This window comes from Pongo abelii, chromosome 5 (genome assembly GCF_028885655.2).
Source record: "Pongo abelii isolate AG06213 chromosome 5, NHGRI_mPonAbe1-v2.0_pri, whole genome shotgun sequence".
Lineage (NCBI taxonomy): Eukaryota > Metazoa > Chordata > Mammalia > Primates > Hominidae > Pongo > Pongo abelii.
The window spans coordinates 160,768,257-160,792,498 of NC_071990.2; the positions used below are offsets into that span (position 1 = coordinate 160,768,257).

At 43.9% G+C, this 24,242-nt stretch overlaps 1 long non-coding RNA gene across 1 annotated transcript; it reads right to left on the bottom strand.

The window, feature by feature from the left end:
- Window positions 1-2,952: 2,952 nt before the first annotated feature.
- LOC134761579 (uncharacterized) lies at window positions 2,953-21,901 on the bottom strand. Its single transcript, XR_010140392.1, has 2 exons — window positions 21,748-21,901; window positions 2,953-12,143 (listed from the first exon to the last, which is right to left on the bottom strand). It is a non-coding gene; the product is annotated as an uncharacterized LOC134761579 (long non-coding RNA).
- Window positions 21,902-24,242: the final 2,341 nt, after the last annotated feature.

A 24,242-nucleotide genomic window follows, 5' to 3' on the forward strand; every position in this document is an offset into this window, starting at 1 on the left:
CATTCTTACACCCCAAGACAAGCCTGGGGCGCACAGTATGAAGTACACAAATATCCATTTTTAAGAATGAGTAAAACAGGTGCCCAGCCTGAAGCTGTACTTCTGCTTTTTTGGATATTTGGACACATTTCTTCTTCTGATTGCTATGCTCAACACTGTTTTCCCAGACAAAAGCTGAGGGCTACTCCAAAGGAATCGTTTACACTTTTATGTTAAGACTAAGCCCAAGACCTTTTACTAGGTGGCTAAACAGAAGAGATAAGGCATCTACCGCTTGGCTCACTTAGAACCCCGAGATCTAACTCAACAGAGGCTTTGCTAATTTTACTTAATTTTTTCAAATAAATGTGGTATTTCCCTATTGGCAACTCACTTTCGATGGCCTGGGTTAAGGAAGCCAAATAGACCACCAGCTGCACAAACTTGTCTTGAACCTAAGAGCCAGCTGTATGTCCACAGGGTGTCTGTTTTTTGTGAGAGAGCTCAGCTCTCCACAAATGCCCCCTGGAAGATCCCTAAACACTTGAAGGTGAGCTTCCTTGACCACCACCTACAAGAACACTCGGTGTGTGTGTGTGTGTGTGTGTAACATTATCCTTTCATGATGCATGTTTACCATGCACAAATGACCAGGTTGACGGAGTAAATAAGGCGTTAGTTGAGTCTCTCTGACAGTTGAGAAAAGGCAGTTTAAAGTTTAAATATCAGTCCTTCTCAAACTTGGCGGCACATGAGAATCCCCTGGGAAGCTTTTCAAGAATAATCAATGCCCACACCTAATCTTTTACCAATAAAATGGAAATTTCTGGAGATGGGATTTCAGGATTAAAAAAAATTCTCCAGAGAATTCCAACATGCAGCTCAACCAGTGATCTCAGCCACAGTTTTTGGGGTCAACTGATCTGTCAGTTTTATAATGGGATCCTTTTCCACTGTAACTACAGGCACTGGGCAATCTTAGAAGCAGCAGGTACGTTCTCCACCTGGGTGGGAAGTTGAGCCTCAGCATCCCTCCATTGAGCAGCGTCGTCTCAGGAGCACTACTTCCCTAACTTACCCCTTCTCACCCACAAAGTGAGAGAGCTGAGGTGACTTAGAATCTGCTGTAATCTGGTGGTTAATGAAATGTGGCCATAATTCTTTGTGGTGGCTTCTATCAAGACACAGAGTCTACTTCCCCACTTTATGTGAGGCTGCCCTCATGACTTGTAGCATGCAGAAAAAAGGATACTGTGCTCCAATGGCCTCAAAGCTTCCACCTTTGCCCTCTTGAATGCAGCCCTGAGATAGCCATGTGAGGAAGCCATACAAGCTTCCTGGAGGATGAGAGACCACGTGGAGGAGAGACAAGGTGCCCAGCCCACAGCCAACACCAACTCTCAGATGTGTGTTTAAGGCCATCTTGGGCGATCGTGAATGTCATCTAAGTGAGACCATGTGAAACCAACAGTAGAACTGCCCAGCCAACCCATAGAATCCTGCTAAATCAGAAATTGATGCTGTTTTAGGAGACTGAGTTTTTGGTGGTTATTATTCAGCAATAGGTGCCTGAAACAAATAGTGACTCCATAAATTGTTACCATGACTTTTGCACATGTACCCCCAGGGTAACATTGCAATGCATCGCAAATGCACCTTTAAAAAGCACTGATTTAGCCTCGTTCTCGGTGGAAGCAATCCAGCTTTATTTATAGCATCTTAGCGAGCTACTGATACAGTATTTCTCACAGTGAGCCCATGATGCATTTTTTTAGTGTGTTTAAGATAATAAAGTTTAAAATAGACCAGAGAGATGTAAAATAAAAATCAATCAGTGGTGGATGCTAAAAAAATCTGTGCTTATGGATACAATGACATACAAGGGAATTTTCAGGATGCAAAACTAAAGGGTGGAGTATCCAGAACTTTGGATAGAACTTTCAGAAATTCCAAAAAATGACTGACATTCTTTGGGTACTCGAAAAGTTGAACTGAGATACTTCTGGAAACTTAATTTCATTATTATTTGTACTCAGTCAATAAATACTTTTTGAGTCCCCACAAGGTGTATGGAGCTTTACTGGGTATTGAGTTGGAAAATGGACATGGCTCCCAAACTCAAGGTGTGTTTCACGTTCCTATCTCATCCTTTCAGTTTTCCAAGTTATTAGCTGCTGTCAACAAGCATTTCTCAATCCTAACAGTTGGTATTCACATTTAGCTCTTCCGGAAATGTTCATGGTTCTTCAGTGCAAAGAGGGAGCCAAGGTTCCCAGGAGGATGCTGTGGAGCATGTGTTGGGCTGTGACCAGGAAGGGCCCTGTCACACCGTTCAGAATGGAGTCAGGAGGGGTGGCACGTTTCATTTGACAGTATAGACAAGGGGCTTCTACTGGGCAACAGCCATGTGATTCAGCGATCTAGAACTAATTCAGGGAGGAGGCTTTGCCTCGTGACTCACCACTCCAACTTTTATCAGTTCCTCATATTACACACACACACACACAAACGCACACACACGTCTGCTGGGGCTGCCATAACAAAATACCACAGACTGGATGGCTTAAACAATAGGAATGTGTTCCTTCCAGTCCTGGGGTCTAGGAGTGACCAAGGTGTGGGCAGGGTTGCTTTCTCAGAGGCCTCTCTCCTCAGCTTGCAGATGGCCATCCTCACTGCACCCCGCCTTAGTCTTCCCTTTGTGTGCACATTCCTGGGGTCTCTCGTGACCACATTCCCTCTTATAGGGGCGCCAGTTGGACTGGAGTAGGACACGCTCTAACTGCCTCACTTTAACTTCACCACCTCTTTAAGAGCCTCCCTCCGAACACAGTCACATTTGGAGGTGCTGAGGGCTAGGGCTTCCACACAGGAATTTTGGGGAGACACAATTCAGCTTATAAATGTACATATATATATATGAATACACATATAGGTGTACATATATATACTTTTAAGTTGACCAGAAGTATGCCTGCCTTTGTTTCTCTGTCAGGGAGTTGGTATCAGTTCTCTGCCTTGTGGACCACTCTACGATGTGACAGATACAGACAAAGGGAAGGGGCAGGAGGGTGTTTTGAAAGCAATAGACACTCAAGTCAGACTCAAGTCAGAATCGCTGAAGGCAGAGACCAGGAAAGCTCCAGGAAGTCTGGAGCTGGCAGTAGTGACAGAAACTCAAATCTTTGCATCCAGGGACCACACAAAGCTGTGGGCCAGTCCCACAGCATCAGGGGGGCATCGGTTTGCACACTTCTGAGCAACTTAAGTGGGACAAAAACCTCACCTTCTTGAGTGTGATTGCTCAAGTTCCTATTCAGAAATAATTGTCAAAGAGGAAATTACATTTTTTTTGGCGGCTCTTTTCCTTCTTCTCATTTTTAAACTCTCTAGACTGTGATAGGCAGATAGGAGTTTTGCTTCCTTAAATGAAAGCCACTTAGTTCCTGTTTTCTCTCATTGGAGGCATTTCAAATAAAAAGCCAGGTTATCAGACAGACATGAAAAACCTACTTCCTAACTGAAGGGGAATTCTGCAGATAACTAAGACATCTGAGAATAGGGATTGAGGATGTTTGCATTAAGTCCAAAAACATGTATTCATTTACAAACTCAACAGATTGTTTCCTAGGATTTACTCACTACTTATGTCCGAGGAGCCTTTTTCCAAATAAGTCTGACAAAGACCTTTGCTCAGCTTTTATGGGAGAAGCTTTTGAAGCCAGCCAGAGGGGAGACTTCCCACAGCCTTCCCCAAGAAGGGCTGGAGTCATCACAGCAGGAGGTGAAGCACTCCTGATGGCCATGGATGAGAGAAGACAGGATTTTAAAAAGGAAATATGAAAAGCCTAATCCAGGAACAAACAGGGAGACAACGTTAATATCATAGTACTGAAAGTGGAATTGTCAGCAAAAATGGCCAGATGAAAACATCAAATCCTGGAGACTGTGCATCCCATGGGCAGAAGTCAACATGAGGAGACTGGGGGATGCTGCCTAGGTCCCCCGAGAGTCCTGACTGGGACAGCTTCCTGCAGGTTTTCAGCCCTATAGTTAGTCTGCCTTTCTGCACACTTTTGTTTGTTTGTTGTGTTTTGATCATGATGGGATTGAAAGCTTTAAAGAAGGCAGATTCCAAGAGCTTGCGCGAATTTCTGCAATGGTCCCTGGATGCCAAGATTTATATATTTTACTCAGAGCTCATTAAATTAGTAAAATATGTAAACATTTCCTGTACTGCTTTTTCTCAACAGGGAAACCACTTTTTCCCCTGAAAAAGGAGCCGTGTCTGAGACACACAATCACACAGGAGCCTGAGTTTCTTCTGTGGTGATGAAGGGACCTGCTTGGCATGAGTGTGACTGTCTAAGAGCAGAGGGTCCTCAGATGTCTTTCTGGGAGCCCTGCCTGGTGTCCCTCAGCTGGTCTGCAGTGTTGTGCTGCGAAACACAAGAATGGCAGTCTCTTCCCAATTCACAGACCAATTTAACTTGGTAGATAAAACTTGCTTAGTTTTACATTTTCTTCCCGCATTTACAACAAATTTGCAACTCACATTTGTCTATGTTGGAATCTACTCCATGGTACTATTTGCTTTGGCATAAAATTGCCAAGTTATTTTACAGCGAACGTGTTAAACTTTCATAGTGATCAAAAAAACTTTCCTGTGACTTTCAGACACTCTGGTCCTTGAACAAGAGTGTCCCCTGCGGTGGTCTGCTTGACTGTTTTTCCATGAGGGCAGGGGCTGTGTCCTGTTAATGTTGATATCTTCTCCATAGGACTTGCATATAGTCGGCATTCAGTAAAGGCTCATGGACTGGATGAATTCTGGTAGGGTCCATCTTTGAGCATGAAGCGTGTGTGGCTCTGGCTCTGCAGCTGATGGTGAGGAAATGTCATTAAAGGGCAGGGGATCCATGAGCCCCAAGAGTCAGAAGGGAGGAGGAGGCAGAGTTACCTTCTGGTGTCTGGGACTTTATGTACCAGGCTCTACACAGATGGGGAGGGAGGACGTATTTCCTCTGTGGTAGTGAGTATGGTTTTCTCTGTGGTCCATTTTGGAAGTCATACTTCCATTTTGGAACTCTATCCTAGCTGCCTTTGGTGGAGGAATTTCTTAAAAACTTTTACAAAAGCCCAGGAAAAGACCCCGAATGATGGGAAAAGGTGGCCACAGAACCAGGACAATGGCTGGTTCCCCAGGGTTTCTCTCTTTTTCTTTGATGGCCACAAGAATACAGAGAAACCCTTTGTCCAAAGCCAGGAAGGAGGTTCCTCACTATGAGTGGTGGTGAAAAGTGAATCTCTCCCTAAGGAACAGAAAGTGATGGGCCTGGTGATAGTTGACTAGTTGGGTGCGGGTTATATAAAGACTTCTGAGTCAAATTTTTTTCATATCTTTCTCAGAGCTGTATATTTCACATAGTAAAAAGTATAACTATTTTTTTCTTTTTTTTTGACGGAGTCTCGCTCTGTCGCCAGGCTGGAGTGCAGTGGCACAATCTTGGCTCACTACAACCTCTGCCTCCCGGGTTCAAGTGATTCTCCTTCCTTAGCCTCCTATAGCTGGGACTACAGGCATGCGCCACCACACCTGGCTAATTTTTTGTATGTTTAGTAGAGACGGGGTTTCACCAGGTTGGCCAGGATGGTCTCAATCTCTTGACCTCGTGATCTGCCTGCCTCGGCCTCCCAAAGTGCTGGGATTACCGGCGTGAGCCACCATGCCTGGCCAACTATTTTTCTCTTAATGGAAAGAAAATTATTCCCAGTAAGAACTGATTTTTCTTTCTGAACCCTTGAGGACCTCTGCATCCATTTTAGAGCTTGGATATTGGGGTGGTTGTGTCCAGGGATACTACTCAGTGAATCTGGAACATGAGAATCACCTGGGGAGCTCCCAGTGATCGTAAGGCCTGGGTTGGGCCCCGTCCAATTGCTTCAGAGTCTTTGATTCAGGCATCAGTGTTTTAAAAGTTTGTCAAGGGGTTCCAAAGTGAAGACAATACTGGGAACCACTGCCTGGAGTCCACTATAGTCCTCAAATGCAAAGGTTTCGATTTTTAAAAAATGTTCAAAGGTTTCTTTTACTTGGAAAAAGTGTATTTTAAAAAATAATCTCATAACTCAAAAGTTACCAAAGGGATTTTTCCCCTTAAACTTTCCATTAATAAAAAACAAAGCAAACTTACACTGAAAACAATTATGAGAAAATTCAGCCCAAAGTAGAAATTTCCAGAAAGTTATGGGCAAGTGAAAAAAAAAGGCAAAAACTATCACTGAAAAAAAAATGCTTTTTACAGGAATTTCATTTTAAATTCATTTGCAATGAATGTCTAATTTCAAAGGTGGGTAAACAGCATTTGCCAAAAGTCCCACCTCTGGTGGTGCTAAGAAGCTCTGTGTCAAGTGATGGAAATGCCCACGACAGAGTTAACTCAGTCTGACTCAATGTGGGTTTTAAAAAAAGAAATTAACAAATTTTAACAGTAAGAGCACAAGTGGGCGACAAAATGACTAGCAACAAAATGACTGGTTGAAAAGGATTATCTTGCCAGCCAGGATGGATGGTTCATTTTGCAAACACAACTTTTCTAAATACCATGTCAGCCTTATCTTTTGGTGGCAAAAGAAATGCGTGTTTCCAATTAGTTAGATAATAATACTACACTCTGCAAGGCTCTAGAGTACTCTGCAAAGAGGAGAAAAAGTGGCACGTAATACATCAGTTATTGACATGGCACAACTGCACCAAGTAATTGTTAACTCTTTGCATTATATTAATCTGGCCCAAGACATTGAGTTCACTGAATTTTGTGACACCAGCTTCCCATTAGCTACAAGACAAGTAGAAATTCCTCAGGCTGATGTATAAGCCCTTCCATGATGAGGTCACACTGTGCCTTTCCATCCCTGTATCCCTCTGGTGCCTTTTTTTGGGCCAGTCTTCCTAAAATCTTTCTAGTGAAGAGACACAATGACAAATGAGAGTCTAAGAGAGTCTCCCAAGCCCTCTGTTTTCCCCTCTCTACCATTATTGGGGTCTTCCCCTAGGTCAGACTCTCTGTTACACATTTTACAAATTGATCTTCTTTGTGCCTAACCATAAATCTGAGAAGTGGGAATTATTATTCTCTTTTTACTTACGATCCCATGTCACTGCCGAAGTCTCCTTCTTACTATACCAGGGTTTGTCTTCATAATAAAGAGTACTTTTTCACTCTCAAATCACCAAATGTGAGGTGCAGGGAGATGCTTACTCCTGGGTCATGCTAATCTCTTGGATGCTTTTGACTGAGCAGACATGTTTGCAAGTGAACTGGAGTGAAATAACTCAGGATTAGGCCAACCTGGAATTGCTCTGCAGGCATGGAGGGGACGGGCATTCCTTGTTCAACTTTTCTGTTGTGTTGCTTAACCCAGTGTCGGTCATGGCCATTATAGTGGGGATGATGGGAGTAGCTTATGGAGCAGAAAGGAAGGGACGGGCAGATACCAAATCCCGTTCAGCCCTCCTCTGCTGTGCCTGCTGCCTTCTGTGGGTGAAGGGTGCTTTGCATCTCTGGGCCTTCATCTCTTTTGTCCCTCTACTGAAATGTCCTTTCCACTCTTCTCCAAAGGCCCAATCCTGCCTCTCCCCACAAGGCCCAGCTCAGAATGCCCCCTGCCCCTCACCCCCAAATCCTCCCCTGTTTCTCTCAATGAGGTTAATTGTCTACAGTGGCTTGAACTGTGTCCCTCAGAAAGATATGTCTAAGTCCTAACCTACAGTACGTGTGCAGGTGATCTCATCTGGAAATAGAATTTTTGCTGATGTAATTAAGGTAAGAATTTTGAGATGAGATCATCCTGGATCAGGGCGGGCCCCAAATCCAATGATGGGTGTCTTTAAAATAAAAAAAAGGAGAAGATTCACAGAGGAGAGGCTGTGTGAGGACAGAGGTAGAGACTGAAACGATACGTCTATAAGCCAAGGAGCACGGGGGATGCCAGGACCACTGGAAAACAGGAGAAGGCCCGGACACGTTCTCCCTCAGAAACTCCCAGGAGCACCCACCCAGTGGAACCATTGACTTTGGACTTCCAGCCTCAGAACTGTTTGTGGTAATATGTTACAGCACCCCTGGAAATGAATACGCTGCCTTTTCCTGAACCCTCCTATTATTCTATCTGATTTTCTTTTGAGACCCATCAGTTCTGACACCATGTTTTATTTTTTCACACACACATTTGCCTTCTACCAGATCACAACCCCCAGAGGGCAGGATCCGGCTTGACTGCCTTCATGCCACCTCTCTCGAGGATTCCTGAAGGGTTGGTACTCTGGTAACGTCTGCATGGTACTGCATGAGGAAGCTGGAGCACCAATGAGTTAATGCCCCTGAAGGGACTTGACCGACTCAGAGGGAGCTGGAGCACTTCCTTGGCCTCCATGGCAGCCCCTCCCCTCCATGGCTGGGTCAGCCCGATTCTGGCTCAGCCCTGAGACTTCTTTGTTGCTTCAAGTCTTAGGATGTCCTCACCCAACCTCCCTGGTAGACTTCAGACAGCACTGGGTGAGGGGCTTATCCTCTTCACACCCCCGTTGTCCTCATCAGCACTTAGAGCACTTGAGGACTTGGTCTCCAGCCAGATTTCAGGCTCAGTTTGTCTTATCTATTTGCTTGGCCCGTCCCCCAGCCCCCCGTCCCCGCAGCGAACTCTCTGACTGCAGTGCAGTGATACCAGCCCCTTGGCAGTGGGTTGATTTGCATGCCCACCTGCCCCCAACCTTATTTATGTGTTGGAGTCCCCAGTACCTCAGATTGTGGCCTTACTTGGAGATAGGATCGTTACAGAAGGAATCAGGTTAAAGTGAGGTCTTTAGGGTGGGCAATCCAGGATGACTGATATACTCACAAAAACTAGAAATTTGAGCACAAATATGCATACAGGGAAGAGGAGGTGAAGACGCAGGGAGAAACCAGCCGTCTACCAGCTGAGGAGAGAGTCCTGGAACAAACTCTTCTCTCACAGCCTCAGAAGGAACCAACCCTGCTGACACCTTGATCTTGGACTTCCAGCCTCCAGAACCAGGAGATGTACATTTCTGCCATTTAACCCACCCAGTCTGTGATCTCTTGTTATGGCAGCCCTTGCAGGCAAGCACTCTAGTAGTTCTCAAACCATCCAACCTCTTCCCTGGGGGCAGGTGCCATGCTCAGAAGTTTACCTGCATTATCTCATTTAATTCTCTTAAAAACACAGTATCTGAAGTTCCTTTTTATGAAAAGAAGTGTTATCTATGCTGGTTGGCCTGTGCTGACATCGTAAATGAACCCATCTGAATGAACCAAAAACAGCAGTCACAGGATTGCATGATATCCCAGAGACTACAACGGGAGGGACAGTTCAAAGGGCATAGCCATGCTCGGGCCAGCGTGAGTGGAGATGCCAGGGGTTCTCATGGTCATCTGATATTAGAGAGGGTGGAAGTTCCCACATTAGTAAGAGAAATAATTTTTTCTAACTTGGAGGAAGCCATTCTGCAAGGAGAAAATCCATTTGTGACGCCCAGTTTGAAAGACTCTCACCTCACATGTGACTAGGGCATGTGTGTCAGAAAGGAAGTGGGTGACTTATTGTATATCAAGTGCTCAGAAGAGTGACGGGCAAGGAGTGAGTTCTGGGTAACTGTGGACCATTATTATTAGTAGTGTTCTAAAGTTTCTCTATCAAGAAAGAGTGTCACAAACATTAATGATGGCTCCTACCTTGTACACCATGAGCTGATCCTATGAAGTTTATAGGACCACAGTTATCTACTGCAAGGATAAAATAGAAGCCATTTTTCTAGAATATTTCAGAAAGTAAAAGAAGGTGACACAACCCCAACCATTTCCTGCCAAAGCCCTACATCTGTGGCTACAAACTTTGCGGAGCTGGTTTTTTATTGTGATGCTCAGTGAACCTCTCAGTTCTTACGTGTGGCTGCAAGCTTCTCTGTTATCATTTAGGCCTCTTTAGGGCTGCAGAGTGAGCCTTCTTCATGGCCCCTGCTTTTGCAGGTGTTTACATCTGCTCTCCAATAGAAAGCCCTTCTCCACACTTTGCCATTAAGCAGTTTGCCAGAACAATTTGAAGCAAATAGGGAGGTTGTGGGAGAGTTCCCAAGTCACCCCTCAGAGATGGACTGAGATCAGAAACTTGGTAATTCTAATCTTATCAATCATCTTGGCTGTGAAAACCATCTTCACTGGCCTGGATCTTCCTTCCCCCAACCAAAATAAAAAAACCAGTTAGCAGCCAGCACTTGCATCACACACCTGCTAAGTGTGAGAAATTCTGTGTTAGTTATTTCTATTTAAGCTGCCTCATTCTTAGTTCTCTAAACTATGTGAGACAGCAGCTCATTTATTCTTCCTCAAAATTCTGTAGTACAGATAAAGCTACTTCCTTAATGGATGAGGAAACTGAGTGAAATTTGCCTGGGTAAAATACTCAGGAAAAGACAGATTTAGGATTCCAATGTTGGTCTTCTTGGTTTCAGGTTCTAGGCTATTTCCAAATCCCCTGAAGCTTCTCAGTTTGGGAGTGCCTGAGTCAGGGAAACCATTTAGGCTGGAAAGGACACAGTTGATGAAATACACTGAGAAGGAAGGAGGGTTCCATGGTGTAATGGTTAGCACTCTGGACTCTGAAATACACTGAGAAGGTTCCATATATGAGGTCTCTCCAGAGATGTCTGGAATTCCTCAGTCAGAATCTCTGTTTTAGGCTAAGGTGCGTTTACAGGGGGGCAGCAGAGGCTCTCAGTACTGACCTGGGGGGCACACAGCCCCCTGTTCCAGTGGGTCTCTTGATCAGATGGCACCACCAGCCAACGGAGGGCACAGGTGAGTATGGATGGCAAGAGGGGATGAAGAGTCTTCAAGAAGAGGCCGGAAGAGCAGGAAGAGTCAATGCAACAGGTATTTGTGGGTGTTACTGGGAGCCAGGCTCTGGGCTGATTGCAGGCTGTGGGCTGGAGGGAACTGGTCTGCGAGGGAGGAAGGTGGAGCACATCTACAGCAGTGTGTGGGTCACGAGCGTCAATGGGAAAGAACATTGAAGGCAAACTCAAGCTATGTTTCCAAGACCTTCGTGTTCCATATTGAAGGAACACATGCTGAACTTTTGGAAGTTTTGTTCTTTTGACACAGGTGACCCAGGCAACCCTTCCCAAAGCAAAGAAGAGGTCATTCTCATAATGCTGTGTACACCTCATCATCCCAGCAGCCCTTTGCCCACAGAAGAACCCTACGATCTGTGAAGGGGAAGCAGGGTGTGTAATAGAGAAATAAACACCCCATTTCAACTCTGTTTTTGGCGGGAGCCTAGAGTTGCTCTGAACCTTCTCATGAAAGATGGAGACAGAGCAGCTCTCTTTTGTGTGTCCAGTTTCCTACATGATAAACTGACTTATTGGGTTACGTGGTAACAAATGTGCTATAAGGAAAAGAAATGCCATTGTTTGTGTAATACAATCTTTAGAGGGAAATAAAACTAATAGTTAGCTTGAGTCCGGGAATTGGTAGTGAATTACTAAAATTCAGCTGTTTCTCTTCCCTTCATATCTCTGCACGCAACACAATTCTTTCCTTAAAAACTAATCTGTATGAAATATGAGAAAAAACAAAAATAGGCTATGAAGCCGTCTGGTAACAATAATGGAAGTAAATGGAAATCTAAATCCTTCCTGCAAAACTTCTTTTTGTGAGAGCTGGAATCTGTCAAGGACCCAGACTTTGCTAGGATGACTATCTTCAGAGCCTTCTCCCTGGCACATTCCTATTTTCAAGGGTGCTGTGCTTTGGCATAATGTATTCTTTGCAAGTGACACGTCTTGGTCGAGTGTCTAGAAGACACTGTCACGTTCTGTTTGTTGTAACAGTCATGAGTTAGTGAAAGGACCAGCAGCTTCCTGAAGATCTTAGCTTTGTAAACCTGAAATTGAAACTGCTGGCACTCACGGAAACTGGGCGACACAAGGGTCAGAGGCCAGCCTGAAGACCAGAGAATTTCCTCGACTGATCGTGAGATCCTGGTCTTTGTCCCCGTCCTGCCTTTCCTCTCTGTCACAGGTGACAACCTGCACGCCAGACAGATGCAGCTTCTGTTCGAATCTGTAGCTCTTGGAAGACCTGGAAAAAAGAAAATGAGAATTTCGCTGATTCTTGGATTGACTGTGAACTGCAATGGAAATGCTCCAAGGGAAGCCAGGCACCAGTGAGACCTGGACAGCCCCCAGTTAGACGCTTGGTCCTTGTGTGTCCCTTTCTATCCAGATCAGTCCTTGATTAGCCTTCTCTTCAGTTTCCAGACAGCATCTGCAAAGGAAGACACACCACAAACGTACCTGGATCTGAAAGTGTGAGGCGCTTGTGAAGGAACCATTAGGTGGCCTTGGTGTGACAAAGCGTTCCCTGGCACACATGACCTCAGCTTTCTACCAGGTCCTGTCTCCAAGGGGAGAAGGAACCTGTGTTGAGATGTGGGCCAGCTAGGTGACACGGCTTACTTCACAGAGCTGATGTCTCAGCATGGCTCCCACTCAGCCCCCGTCACCGGCAAGAGCCAAGTCGTGGCCAAGTGTTTTGATAATAAAACAGTAACAATAAATGGTAGCCACTATTTTCTCTATGACTTTGTTTTGAAAGCATCAAAAGCCAGCAAAAAGACATTCCCGCTCCCCCTACCTTCTCAGCTTTGTTGTAGGTACAAATAAAATGTATAATTTAACAGATCAAAAGAAAAGCAGAAGGCCAGGCAGATCATAGGCACTTAATAATGAAAAGAAAAATGTACAAAAAGCTCAGAATGTATCAGGAGTTTGAAGGTTGAATAAAAATTCATGGGTATGCAGGGGGGTTGAGACATTCCTTTTTCACAAGGACAAACCTGTAAGTTTCCCTTCCAGTCTTAGCAGCCACCACAAGGTACCACAACAAAATTATTTTAAGTCAGGGAAAGACAAATTCTGAACATGCAGGAAGAAGAGAAGCCCTAGAAGGAGTATATTTCTTAACTTCTGGACTCTCCTCCAGCTCTTTTTCCTAGGAACCTCCTAGCTTCAATTCAATATGAGAATTGTGGACAGAAAACAACTGTGGCTTTGGCAGGGATTAAGAAGTTGAGTGGGGGTGGCCCTCACTGTCCCTTGATTTAGGAGGGGAAGGCAGCTTTATTTTCATGAGCAGATCTGAGCTGAAAAGGAGAAATGGAATAAACAAGAGACCCATAAATATCATTTAACCTCAGCATGTTTTCAAAACATCTCAACCCTCCCAGAAGCACATGGTGATCCTAACGCATGACAGTGAACTTGGACAATACCAGGGCCTCAAGAGGCCTTCTGGTGGTTGGTGGTGGGGGTGGGGGAGGTGCAGGGGGAGCTGTGGACGGCGGAGGAAGGGTTGAGGCAGGGCATCGTAGCAGTTCTCTCCTTCTCCAAAGACCAGCAGAAGGGATTCTGTTGGCTGTCTTGAAAAAGCCCAGTTACTCTGTGGGGCAGGCTGAACTGTCAGTCCTAAATATATATGTTTCTAACAACAATTTTCTGCTTGAAATAATAAATAAGAAATGAGGTTGCATTTTGTTTTCCTCTCTCATATCGCCACCAGGGCACTTTAGATTCTTTAGACTGCCAAGATTAAGGGCAAATGGCCAGTGGTGTCCCCTACTTAGGCACCAATGAAGATGACATGCATTTTTCTAATGGATCATACTACTGTGTAACTTCATTCTCTTTAAACATGTCACCCACACTGTGCAATCACAGACTGTTCTTTGGAAGCAAATAGAAATCTAAATCCTTCCTGCAAAACTTCTTTTTGTGAGAGCTGGAATCCATCAAGGACCCAGACTTTGCTAGGATGACTGTCTTCACAGCCTTCTCCTTGGCACATTTCTGTTTCCCACGGTGCTGTGTTTTGGCACAATGTACATTTTGCAAGTGACACACCTCTCCCTCACTGCCAAAACGCAGTAAGTGAGGCCAGGTGTTCTTTAACTCAAACTCCAGAGACGGCCCCATCCTTCAAAATTTTGAAAATTTAAAAAAATGTTCCCTGATGTTCAATACTTGTTCTCGCTTCACCCTTCTCCTGCCCTTCTCTGTCTCTCCCCGCATACCTCCCCTCTGTGTTTTCTGATCTTCATGAAGGATTTTTATCTTCTCGAGGGATGCAACAGCCTGGGTTGTTGCATGCTCATTCGTGTTATTCTTCTTTGTGTTACTGTCAACTAAGTAGATTGTGTCATTTATTTTGGGTGGCTGTATAGACTACAAGCCAAACACAGAATTTTTGCCTTTTCTATGAACCCAGTAGACAGCAGGACAAAAGGACACTTCAACGCAGTAAGATGCCATTTTTTTTGTCCTTGTGAAGGAAAATGAAAAGGAATAAATTGTTAATGTTTTCTCTTTTAGGAGATAGGATGGAGTGTCACCAAGATAGAAGACAAAAACATAAGCTGTGAAATATGATTATAAAGTAGTGACATGAGTGCCAGAAACCACGGAGGAAACGTCTCCTTGTTCGGGATCCACACTTCATAAGTGGTCATTGAAACGTGGCATCAAACGGGAGGAATGTGATGGGCCAGGTCAGGGGAAGAGCACCAAGCAGGGCCTTTCCGTGGGAGACGGCACCATGTGACATGCTTCATACAGAAGCACATGGGCCCTCAGCGCTGGTATCTTGTTTCACCTGGGGATGGTGATGAAACGATGCAGAGCTGACTCAATACAATACGGAGCTGACTCAATACGATGTGTGGGATCTTCCATCGTGAAGCAGCTGGGAGCACCAGGAGGCAGGTTTTCCCGTGCTTATGGAAAGCACCACATTGTTCTGCTGGGGACATGTTCTTTTACTCTAAGGAGTAGTGGATGTGCAACGGGCTGTCCTGCCTGTAGAGATGTGTGGGGCTGGCTGCTGAGAACAGATGGCAACTGGTTGGCTCTGATGCCTCAGAAGAGGTGAATACATTCGGAGAGGCCACAGCTGAGAGTCCCTCAAACTGGGGAGTTATTATTTTAAAAGTTGGATTTTTAGCAAGATTTTACCAGGTGAGGCTGATTAAATGATGATGGCAGGGGTGGGGAGAAAAACAAATAAAAGTGAGTTGAAGTCAACTTCTCCAGTTAATGGATGTGCATCTCCTTTACCCAGTGTTCATGGGTCAGAAATCTCACTATTCCACTTAGTAGCACACTTCTAGAATTTGGCTTCTGTTGTCCTGAATTTGAGCTCTTCTAGGACATTTTGTTTTGCAATGGAGGAATACTTCCAGCAGGGCACCAACGGTGGTTCCACTGATTGCCAGTCGAGACTTCTATCTGACCATTCGGGGCTCCTCACACCACCGAACTGCACAGAAAAGAAGGGCATTACTCCACTGGCTGGGGTGGACATGCAACCACCAAGAGGCAATGTGGTTGTTGCCATGCTGTGGGACAAGGGAAGATTCTCTGGAGCCCAGGGGACTCTCTGGGCTGTCCCTTAGCTCTTCCATGTCTAATAATAAATGGTAAGGGAAAACTATAGTAACAACAAAAATTCAGGGTCACTGACCCCTTAGGAATGAAGGTTCCAGTCACTGTGTAGAGAACCCTCACAAGCTGAAGCCATGGCTGAGGACAAAGGAAACAGAATGGCCAGCGCAGAAAGAAGCTGTACACATCAACGACAGCCTCATGATCAGTTAGAGAAAGGGGGACCAAAGCCACTCCGTGTACTCTCTCACATTCGTCATAAGTGTGTGCATGAGTGTGCTTACATATGAACATATTTTGTCTTCTCCCTTCTCCCTCTCTTTATTTCTTTGAGCAAGTATTGTTGGAGATTAACTTACAATTTTGTCTTTAGGTAACATGTTATTTGAATTGGCTGTGACTGAATTTGAGGAACAACGCGCCCACCCCAGAGATGGACAGTGGCCGGTTTTCAGGAGATGGCAGCACTGATGACTGGGACGTTGTATCTCCTCATTCAAGGGAGAGAATGGGAATGCCTCCATTTCTTATGAAAGAGGCCCCCATCTTGTTAAGTTGAAACACGGATGTCTTGGGAGTTCCAAAGCTCACAGAGGGGAGTGTGTGGAAGCAAAGCCCAGGGCAGGCTGTGCCGGGTATGGAGCTTTGGTTTCTCAGTCCCAAACCTGCCATCCTCCACCCTGAGATGCCGGGCTGGGACGTTGCAAACCAAGGCCCGCCTTGCTGCCTGGCTCCTGTGAGGCTCTGCTGATTGGGCCGCTGCAGGCTGGAGGAGGGGGAAGGGACTTGCTCCTTCCTGGTTTGTCCTAGTTCTGCTTTTTCTCATTCGGTTCCGGTCAGACACCTGTCAGTGTCTTCAGGTTGGCAGTGGCAGTCCCATCCAGTAGCAGGAATTGAGATCAGTTTTCAGTTTTTTCCAAGATTCTCAGAACTGGTCTCATCACACTCTCTTAGGGCCGTGAGTGCCTGTTGCCCAGCATCCCTCCCCTCTTCAGAGGTCAGGGACTCAGCCTCACAGGGACCCCGCTCTGATCTCTGGGATCCCAACTGGGCTGAGCATCACTTGATTCTCACGGGTTTTGCTCTGCAAGGCTCTCCCCGAAACTGTTACGAATTCCAACTTCTTTCCTTTGTTCTCCTAGCCGAGGTGTGACAGCTGCTTCCCGCCTTTGCTACATCCACGATCCCTCACTGTTTCCATTTTGCCTTTTCATTTCTCCAGGTAGTTAGCAATTCTATGCATTACATTCTCTCTGTCAGACTAACCAGTTTGGTTTCTGCCTCTTGTCTGCATTTTTAAACTTTTCTTCTTTTTTTATCTCTCTTCCTCACTCATGTGGAATTGGTCAAATTTTCTTTTACCTGCTTTCAGAATTTTCTTTTGCCTCCTTTTAGAAGGTAAAACCATACATTCTACTTTTACTATTTTAGAAATCATCCACTAATTCTTAATTCTTAATGCTTACTCGACCTTATTTTTTTTCTAACAAAATCTAGAGATGGTTAATATTTCTACTCTCTTCTTGAACAAGTCAAGAATGGTTTACTTTCTTCCGAAGTCTTCTCTTCCATCTTTTATGATATCGTCTGTTATATCAGTTCCACTATCCTGATTTTTTTTTTTTTTTTCGAGACAGATCTCACTCTGTCACCCAGGCTGGAGTGCAGTGGCACGACACCACTTGCTGCCACCTTGACCTCCTGGGCTTGAGTGATTCTCCCACCTCAGCTTCTTGAGTAGCTGGGACTACAGGTGCGTGCTACCATGCCTGGCCAATTTTTATATTTTTTTGTAGAGACTGGGTTTCGCCATGTTGCCAAGGCTGATCTTGAGCTCTTGGCCCCAAGCAATCCACCCGTCTCAGTCTCCCAAAATCCTGGCATTACAGATGTGAGCCACTGTATCTGGCCTCCATCCTGATTTTTAAGCAATCTCTAACTAGCTGTAATTATGATCTGTACCAGTCAACTATGTAGACTGATCAGTGCATTTGATTGATTTCTTTGGTTACTATTGTCTTTTTGGATCCTCATTTTTCCCTTTGGATTCAACTTCCTTCTTGCCAAGGTACAAAATAATAATTTTTTTTTTCCCACCAAGAGTCTGTGGGCATTCAACCCTCAGTTTTCGTTGTCAGAAATTGTCTTTGTTTAGCTTTTAACTTAGAATAATAATTTAGCTGGAATTTAGATTTCTCTGATGAAAACTGTTTTTCCCTGAGTATTTAAAAGATATTATTCATGGCTCCTGGTATCTGTTATGGCTTCTTGGAAATCTACTGTCAGGTTAGTTATTATTCATTTTAGCTCTCTGTTTTGTTTTCTTATTAGATAATATCCAGGTTTTTTCTCTTTACTTTTGATATTCTGCAGGTTTATTACCATGTGCCTTGGAGCTTTTATTTATACTGTCCTGGTTTCAGTCTACTTATACAATTTGAAAAGTGATGTTTTTCCTCTCTTCTGGAAAAGTTTTCAGATATTATCACTTGAATATAGCCTTTCTAACTTTCTATTTTATGCACTTATTCTAGAACTCTAATTAGACACATGTTGACTTTTCTCACTCTACCCTTGTAACTTTCTTTTTTCTTTTCTTTCTTTTTTTTTTCTGAGATGGAGTCTCACTCTGTCACCCAGGCTGGAGTGCAGTGGCACAATCTTGGCTTATTGCAACCTTCGCCTCCTGGGTTCAAGTGATTCTTCTGCCTCAGCCTCCCGAGTAGCTGGGACTACAGGCGTGTGCCACCATGCCCGGCTAATTTTTTTATTTTATTTTATTTTTATTTTTAGTACAGATGGAGTTTCACCATATTGGCCAGGCTTGTCTCTAACTCCTGACCTGGTGATCCGGCCCCTCTCGGCCTCCCAAAGTGCTGGGGTTGTAGGCGTGAGTTACCGTGCCTGGCCACCCTTGTAACTTTCATATGTTACATTTTATCTTTCTGAACTACATTCTAGATGATTTTTCCTAGTTCTCTAGGCTAATTCACTATTCTTCTCTTCAACTATTAAACCCACCTATTGAGGCTTTTTGTATATATACATATTTTTTTATTTGGAGGTTAATCTCTCTTTTTCTCTCCCATGCTCGTTCTTTATGCTATGTACATCTTTACATTACATATTTTAGATATATTTAGGATCTTTTCAGATTGTTTTATTTTTCTTATTTTATTTTTTGAGACAGAGTCTGCTCTGGTTTTTGGGCTGGAGTGCAGTGGCAAAATTATGGCTTACTGCAGCCTTCACCTCTTGGGCTCAAGGGATCCTCCTGCCTCAGACTCCTGAAGTTCTGGGATTACAGGTGTGAGCCACCATGCCTGGCCAGATTATTTTATTTTTAGTTCTGAAATGCAAATATTCCCATTTATTGTGTTTGCTATTTGCCCGTGTTGGTAGTCCATTTCCTAATGTGATTTAGAGTCTGAATTCATTTTTTTAAAAGGGCTATTTTCTACAGGAGTCTCCCATACTGCTGTTATATGGAACTATTCCTACAGAGCTGTTTATATTTCCCAGAAGCCTCCAGGAAACCTTTCCTGGCATCTCATTGGCCAGAGTGGAGTCGCATGTTTTTCCCAGGCCAGTTGATTGTAAGGGGGAGGGAATTACCCTTAGATCAATCAAGTCCACCCTAATCGAGCTGAGGGTGTTTCAATCTTCCCCTCAGAAACAGGCTGAGAGGGAGGGTGGACACCTGAACCAAATCAGGGTTCTGCGAGGGAGAAACGTACATTTGAAACTTCAGCACTCCTAGAGATGTTCCAATTTGCAAAGAATCACTAGTTAACTATCCAGTAGACAAAATCTCCAAGGGATATGGAAGGGGAAGGGAGAGACAGAGAGTAAAAATGGAAACAAATACAGTAAGGGCAATTTTTTGATGAGACATATTCTGGTGGAGTAGCATTTATATGTTCTCTAGAAGTGACTCATGTTTTTCTGAAAGGCGACTTTGGCTTTTGTTGTTGGATGTGGAGTAGCACTATACATACCACTCTGTTTTTCTTTTGTCTTTTTTTCCCTTCTATTTACAGGAAAATAAAAACAAAAGCAATCCAATGAAGAAAATGTAAACAAAATGATCTCTAAATTTCAGATATGGCAAAACAAAAATTTAGTACTAAGAACAGTTTGAATTAATCTGTGAGTACACTGTGATCCTCTGATGGGTTCAAAGTAATTTGTAGAAAGTTAGTTATATTTTCAGTATTGACGCAGAGCTATGCTTTACTCTGCTTACACAACATAGTAGTTAAGTAATATGATAGGGAACACAGTGTCTGACTGTGGGTCTATCTGGGTCTAACAATATCACCAGCCACACAATTTTGGCAACATCTCTTCTGTGATTTGACAAGCAAAGTTCCTATAGCAGTAACAAAAGCCTCAGGGGTGCCGCCAATGTGCTATGAAGTTTTGCTAAGATTGGTCCTCTTCCTTTTGTCCTGTCAATATTTGATGAGCATCCACTATGTGTCAGGCACTGTGCTGTGTCAAAGACGTGACAGAGAATCAACAAAGTCTTTGCCTTCATTGGAGCTTATTGAGGACCAAATCTCTGAGGAGATGAGAATATTGTATCAGACTTTACACATATTTAAATCTAAGGACATTTCAATTCTTCATTATTTATGGGCATACTTGCCACCTTGTTGAAAAGTAAAGGCATGATTGATCCTAGTAATAGGTGCTAAAATACCCAACATTTAGCATTCTAGATATATCTAGCCTCTCCATTTGCTTGTGTGACTTCGTCCTGCCATTCACTCCTTCATTTTCTCAAGAGACGTTAGATCTTAGATGGCAGAAAGACTTCTTGGCAAAGGTGACAATTAGGCTGAAACCTGACGATGTGGGGGAGGAATGGTGGTGTTGGTGGGAGTGAGGGTAGAGATTGGCTGAGGCAAGAAGAATGTTTCCAGAGAAAGGAAAAAAGCAGCACATGTAAAGAACCTCAGCTGGGAAAGAGCTTATGAGGATGAGGAACCACTAGGAACCACTATTTCCTTCTCGCATTAAAGCCATTGGCTACCCCAGCCCCTATGTCCCTCGCTCCCTCTAGCATTCCCATCTTAGACCCAGGAACAGTGGCTTTCTCCTTCCTATCTCCTTTGCTTTTTCCCCTTGCGTCCTTTCTTGTGTCGTCCTCACCTCACCCCTTTTCTATGTTCTTATCATTTCATCCTTGAACTTTAAGTCTGCTTGACATTTGGTTGTTTTCTGGTCATAATGTTATTGTGTAAACGTTGAAATCTTTTGAGTCTATGAACATGCTTTGAATCCTGCTGGCTTTTCTGTAAAGCAGCTTTCAAACACCATAATGTAAACTTGGAACAATTTCATATATAAGCCCTGTGAAAGAATATCCATTTGTCCATCATGTTTGCAAGGGGGGTTTTACACATGTCTTATTGAATTCCAGCCCCAACCTGTCAAGGAGGTGTTCTCATGAGGAAACCAAGGCTCCAAGAAGGACTTTGTTAAAATCTAAAAACTAATAAACAATAGAGCTCAGACAGACCCAGGTCTTTTGACTCCAAATCTAGTGTTCTTCCCAAATCACTTCTTTGCCTTTTTCACAAATGATATCATTGCCCTAAAAAGAGACTGCAGATTTAACTTAAATAATTACAGGATCTCTTACACACAGCTTACGTTGAGTGGGATTCAGAGGCTCAATTGATTTTTGGAGATTGGAGCTGTATTTAGATCAATTATCCTTTTAGATGGCATGGACAGAACAGATTATGCAACTCAATTTTATCCCCCACCCCTAGTCCACCCAGTAGAACTAGGATTACTTGTATTTGCTCAGACAACTTTTTGTTTAGTTGATTCTCTATATTTTCTAGATCAGGAGTTGACAAACTTTTTCTGTAAAGGACTACATAGTAAATATTTTGGGCTTGCACAACCTCTGAACTCTTCCACTGTAGCACAAAAGTGGACATAGACAACGTGTAAACAAACTTACAAAAAACACATGGCTGGTGGGATTTGTCCTCTGGGCTGTAGTTTGCTGACCTTTAAGATAAATGGTCTAGATAAGTGATAAATATTGTCTTATCTTTATTCCTCATATCAGTTAGGATTTGTTTCAACTCTGAATAACAGATCCTCCAGATAATAGTGGCCTAAACAAGATAGATGTTTATTTCTGTCTCAAAATGCCCAGAGACGAGCAGTCTCAGGCTAGTATGGCAACTCTGTTCTGGGTAGTCCTCATAGTCCGTCCAACTCACCACTCTCCCATCCAGAGTGTGGCCTCATCCTTAGATCTGAGATGGCAGTATCCAGTTCCAGGAAGCAGGATGGAAGAAAGCCAATGAAGCTTTTCTTCCATCGAAAGAAGTGACCCTTCGGGAAAGTCCCAGAACCTGTCACATGATACTTCCTCTTTCATCCTGTTGGTCAGGCTCAGTCACATGGCTACTGGCCTAACTGCAAGAGACTCTGGGAAATGTGGTTCTTACTCTGGATGGTCATTTGCCTGGCTCAGAATTCTGTTACTGTGAAAGAAAGGGAAAATGGATATTGGGAGGTTCCCAACACACACGCTTCTTAATTCTTTCATTAACTGAATTTCAGTAGAAAATTCAGTAACTAAATTTTATTTTTGTTATTGCTAATATGACATTAACTAATGAGCACTCTTCTTGTTTAATAGGAATGATGCTAATGTTTCACTTTTAAGTATGAAATATTTAAACAGATTATGCATATTATCTACTATATTAAGTATAGTAGATTTCTGTCAGAGATCCTTTGTCAATTTAAGGAAGTTTTCTTCTAATTTTAGCTTGTTAACTACTTTTTAATCAGAAGAGAATAAGTCATAAAATCTTCTGATAAGGCAGGCCTGGCTATCCCAGCCTCTTTATAGTTCACAAGAATAACCTTAACACCATCTGAATGGAAACGCATAGGATTCCTGTGGAGGTGAGCCAGGTATCCTCGATTCTCCAGGGCCATCTGGTCATGCTGTCAGTGAATTAATCTCAGGCATGCTGATATCCAGCCTGGGGGAAGACAAAGCTGCCTTTATATAGAATCACTTCTTTGGCTTTCTGCAAACAGAGACCCTGCTCTGTCAGACTTATTTGGGGTTGGTGTATCATGATGATTTCCTGTCTTCCTTTGTGATAAATATGTAAACTATAAAACGTCCCCCTGGGGTGCAGAGCGGTCATAGACTCTTGGTTTGTATAGGCCTGTCTCAGAAGATGGGAGAATTTATTGCTTGCTATGGGCACAAAACCACACCCCATACTCCTGGTTGAAATTGGAGTCTTCCAGCCCCTGCAGACACACACCCAAATGTTCTTACCTGCCATGCCTAAGGACTCCCTAAACCCAGGCAGAGAACCTTTTGGAAACCCTCTACGAAACAGCAGCTTCCTCGCTGACTTAGTCAACTTTCTATGCCTCTAGATTCAAACTGGATCCATTTCACCTGCCTTCTCCAGTCTACTTTGAAGGGGTGTAGATTTTTTTGTTTTGTTTAGTTTTGTTTTGTTTCTGACCCACAGCACCTACTTGCCACTTCCTAAAGGAACTGCTGCTCTGGGTCTGGGCTTGTTGCCAGGCCCTTCCTGGGTGATGGGAGTCCTGCTCTGTCACCCCAGCTCTGTCCTGTGGGGCTGCTTGCATCCAGGTGCAATACTCTCTCTGCTCTGTTTGTGCCTGGCATAAGGCACATATCGCCTGCAATTCAAGCTTTAAGAGCCTGGGAATGTTTTACTACATCTCTTCTCTCTTCAACAGAGCCTGTTCCATCAGCTGGGGTCCTGGGATGAAGGTAACGTGGAGCAGAGTTGCAGCTGATCCACGATGTGTTAGCGCAAGCAAGAAATAAACTTTTGTGGTCCTAAGCCATGGAGGTTTTTGAGTTGTTTGTTAGAGCATGACCTATCCTATTCTGACTGCTGTACAAAATTAAACACTTTCTGTTTGGCAGGATTTCCCAGACCCTCCAGAAGGCTGCTGTGCTGTGTGAATCTTTAAAATGGGAATGAGGTATATTGCTTTTCCCAGTCTTAATGCCCAAGACTTTCTTAATGAATTCATCTATTGGGACTTGAACTGCTGTTCCAAAGAAGTTAATGGGATAAATGGCTATGTGTGTTCTGTGCATGAGTCATCTTCTTCCAATGAGATTGAAAGCCCCTCAGTAAAGTAGCATAGCATCCAACACAGAGTTCAATTCAACAGACTTGTTGATAATAAAATTTCATCCTTTCCTGCCACCTCCATGTCCACCCCATGCTGAAAGATTGATTTGTAATACCTGTTTCTTGCTTTGTGAACCAAGTTAAGCAGTCAGTGCATCCTGCTCATGTCATATGAGGCCCTGTCTCACCCATGGAACTACCACTGACTTCTTTTTATTTACTTATTTTTGAGACAGAGTCTTGCTCTGTCACCCAGGCTGGAGCACAGTGGTGTGATCTTGGCTCACTGCAACCTCCACCTCCTGTGTTCAAGTGATCTTTCCACCTCAGCCTCCTGAGTAACTGGGACTACAGGTGTGCACCACCACACCTGGCTAATTTTTTTGTATTTTTGGTAGAGAGATGGTTTCACCATGTTGGCCAACTGGTCTCGAACTCCCGGCCTCAAGTGATCCACCTACCTCGGCCTCCCAAAGTGTTGGGATTACAGGCGTGAGCCACCATATCTGTCCACTACTACTGACTTCTAAAAGTGCTCCCTTCTGGGGCAGCGCCTGGGAGGCAAA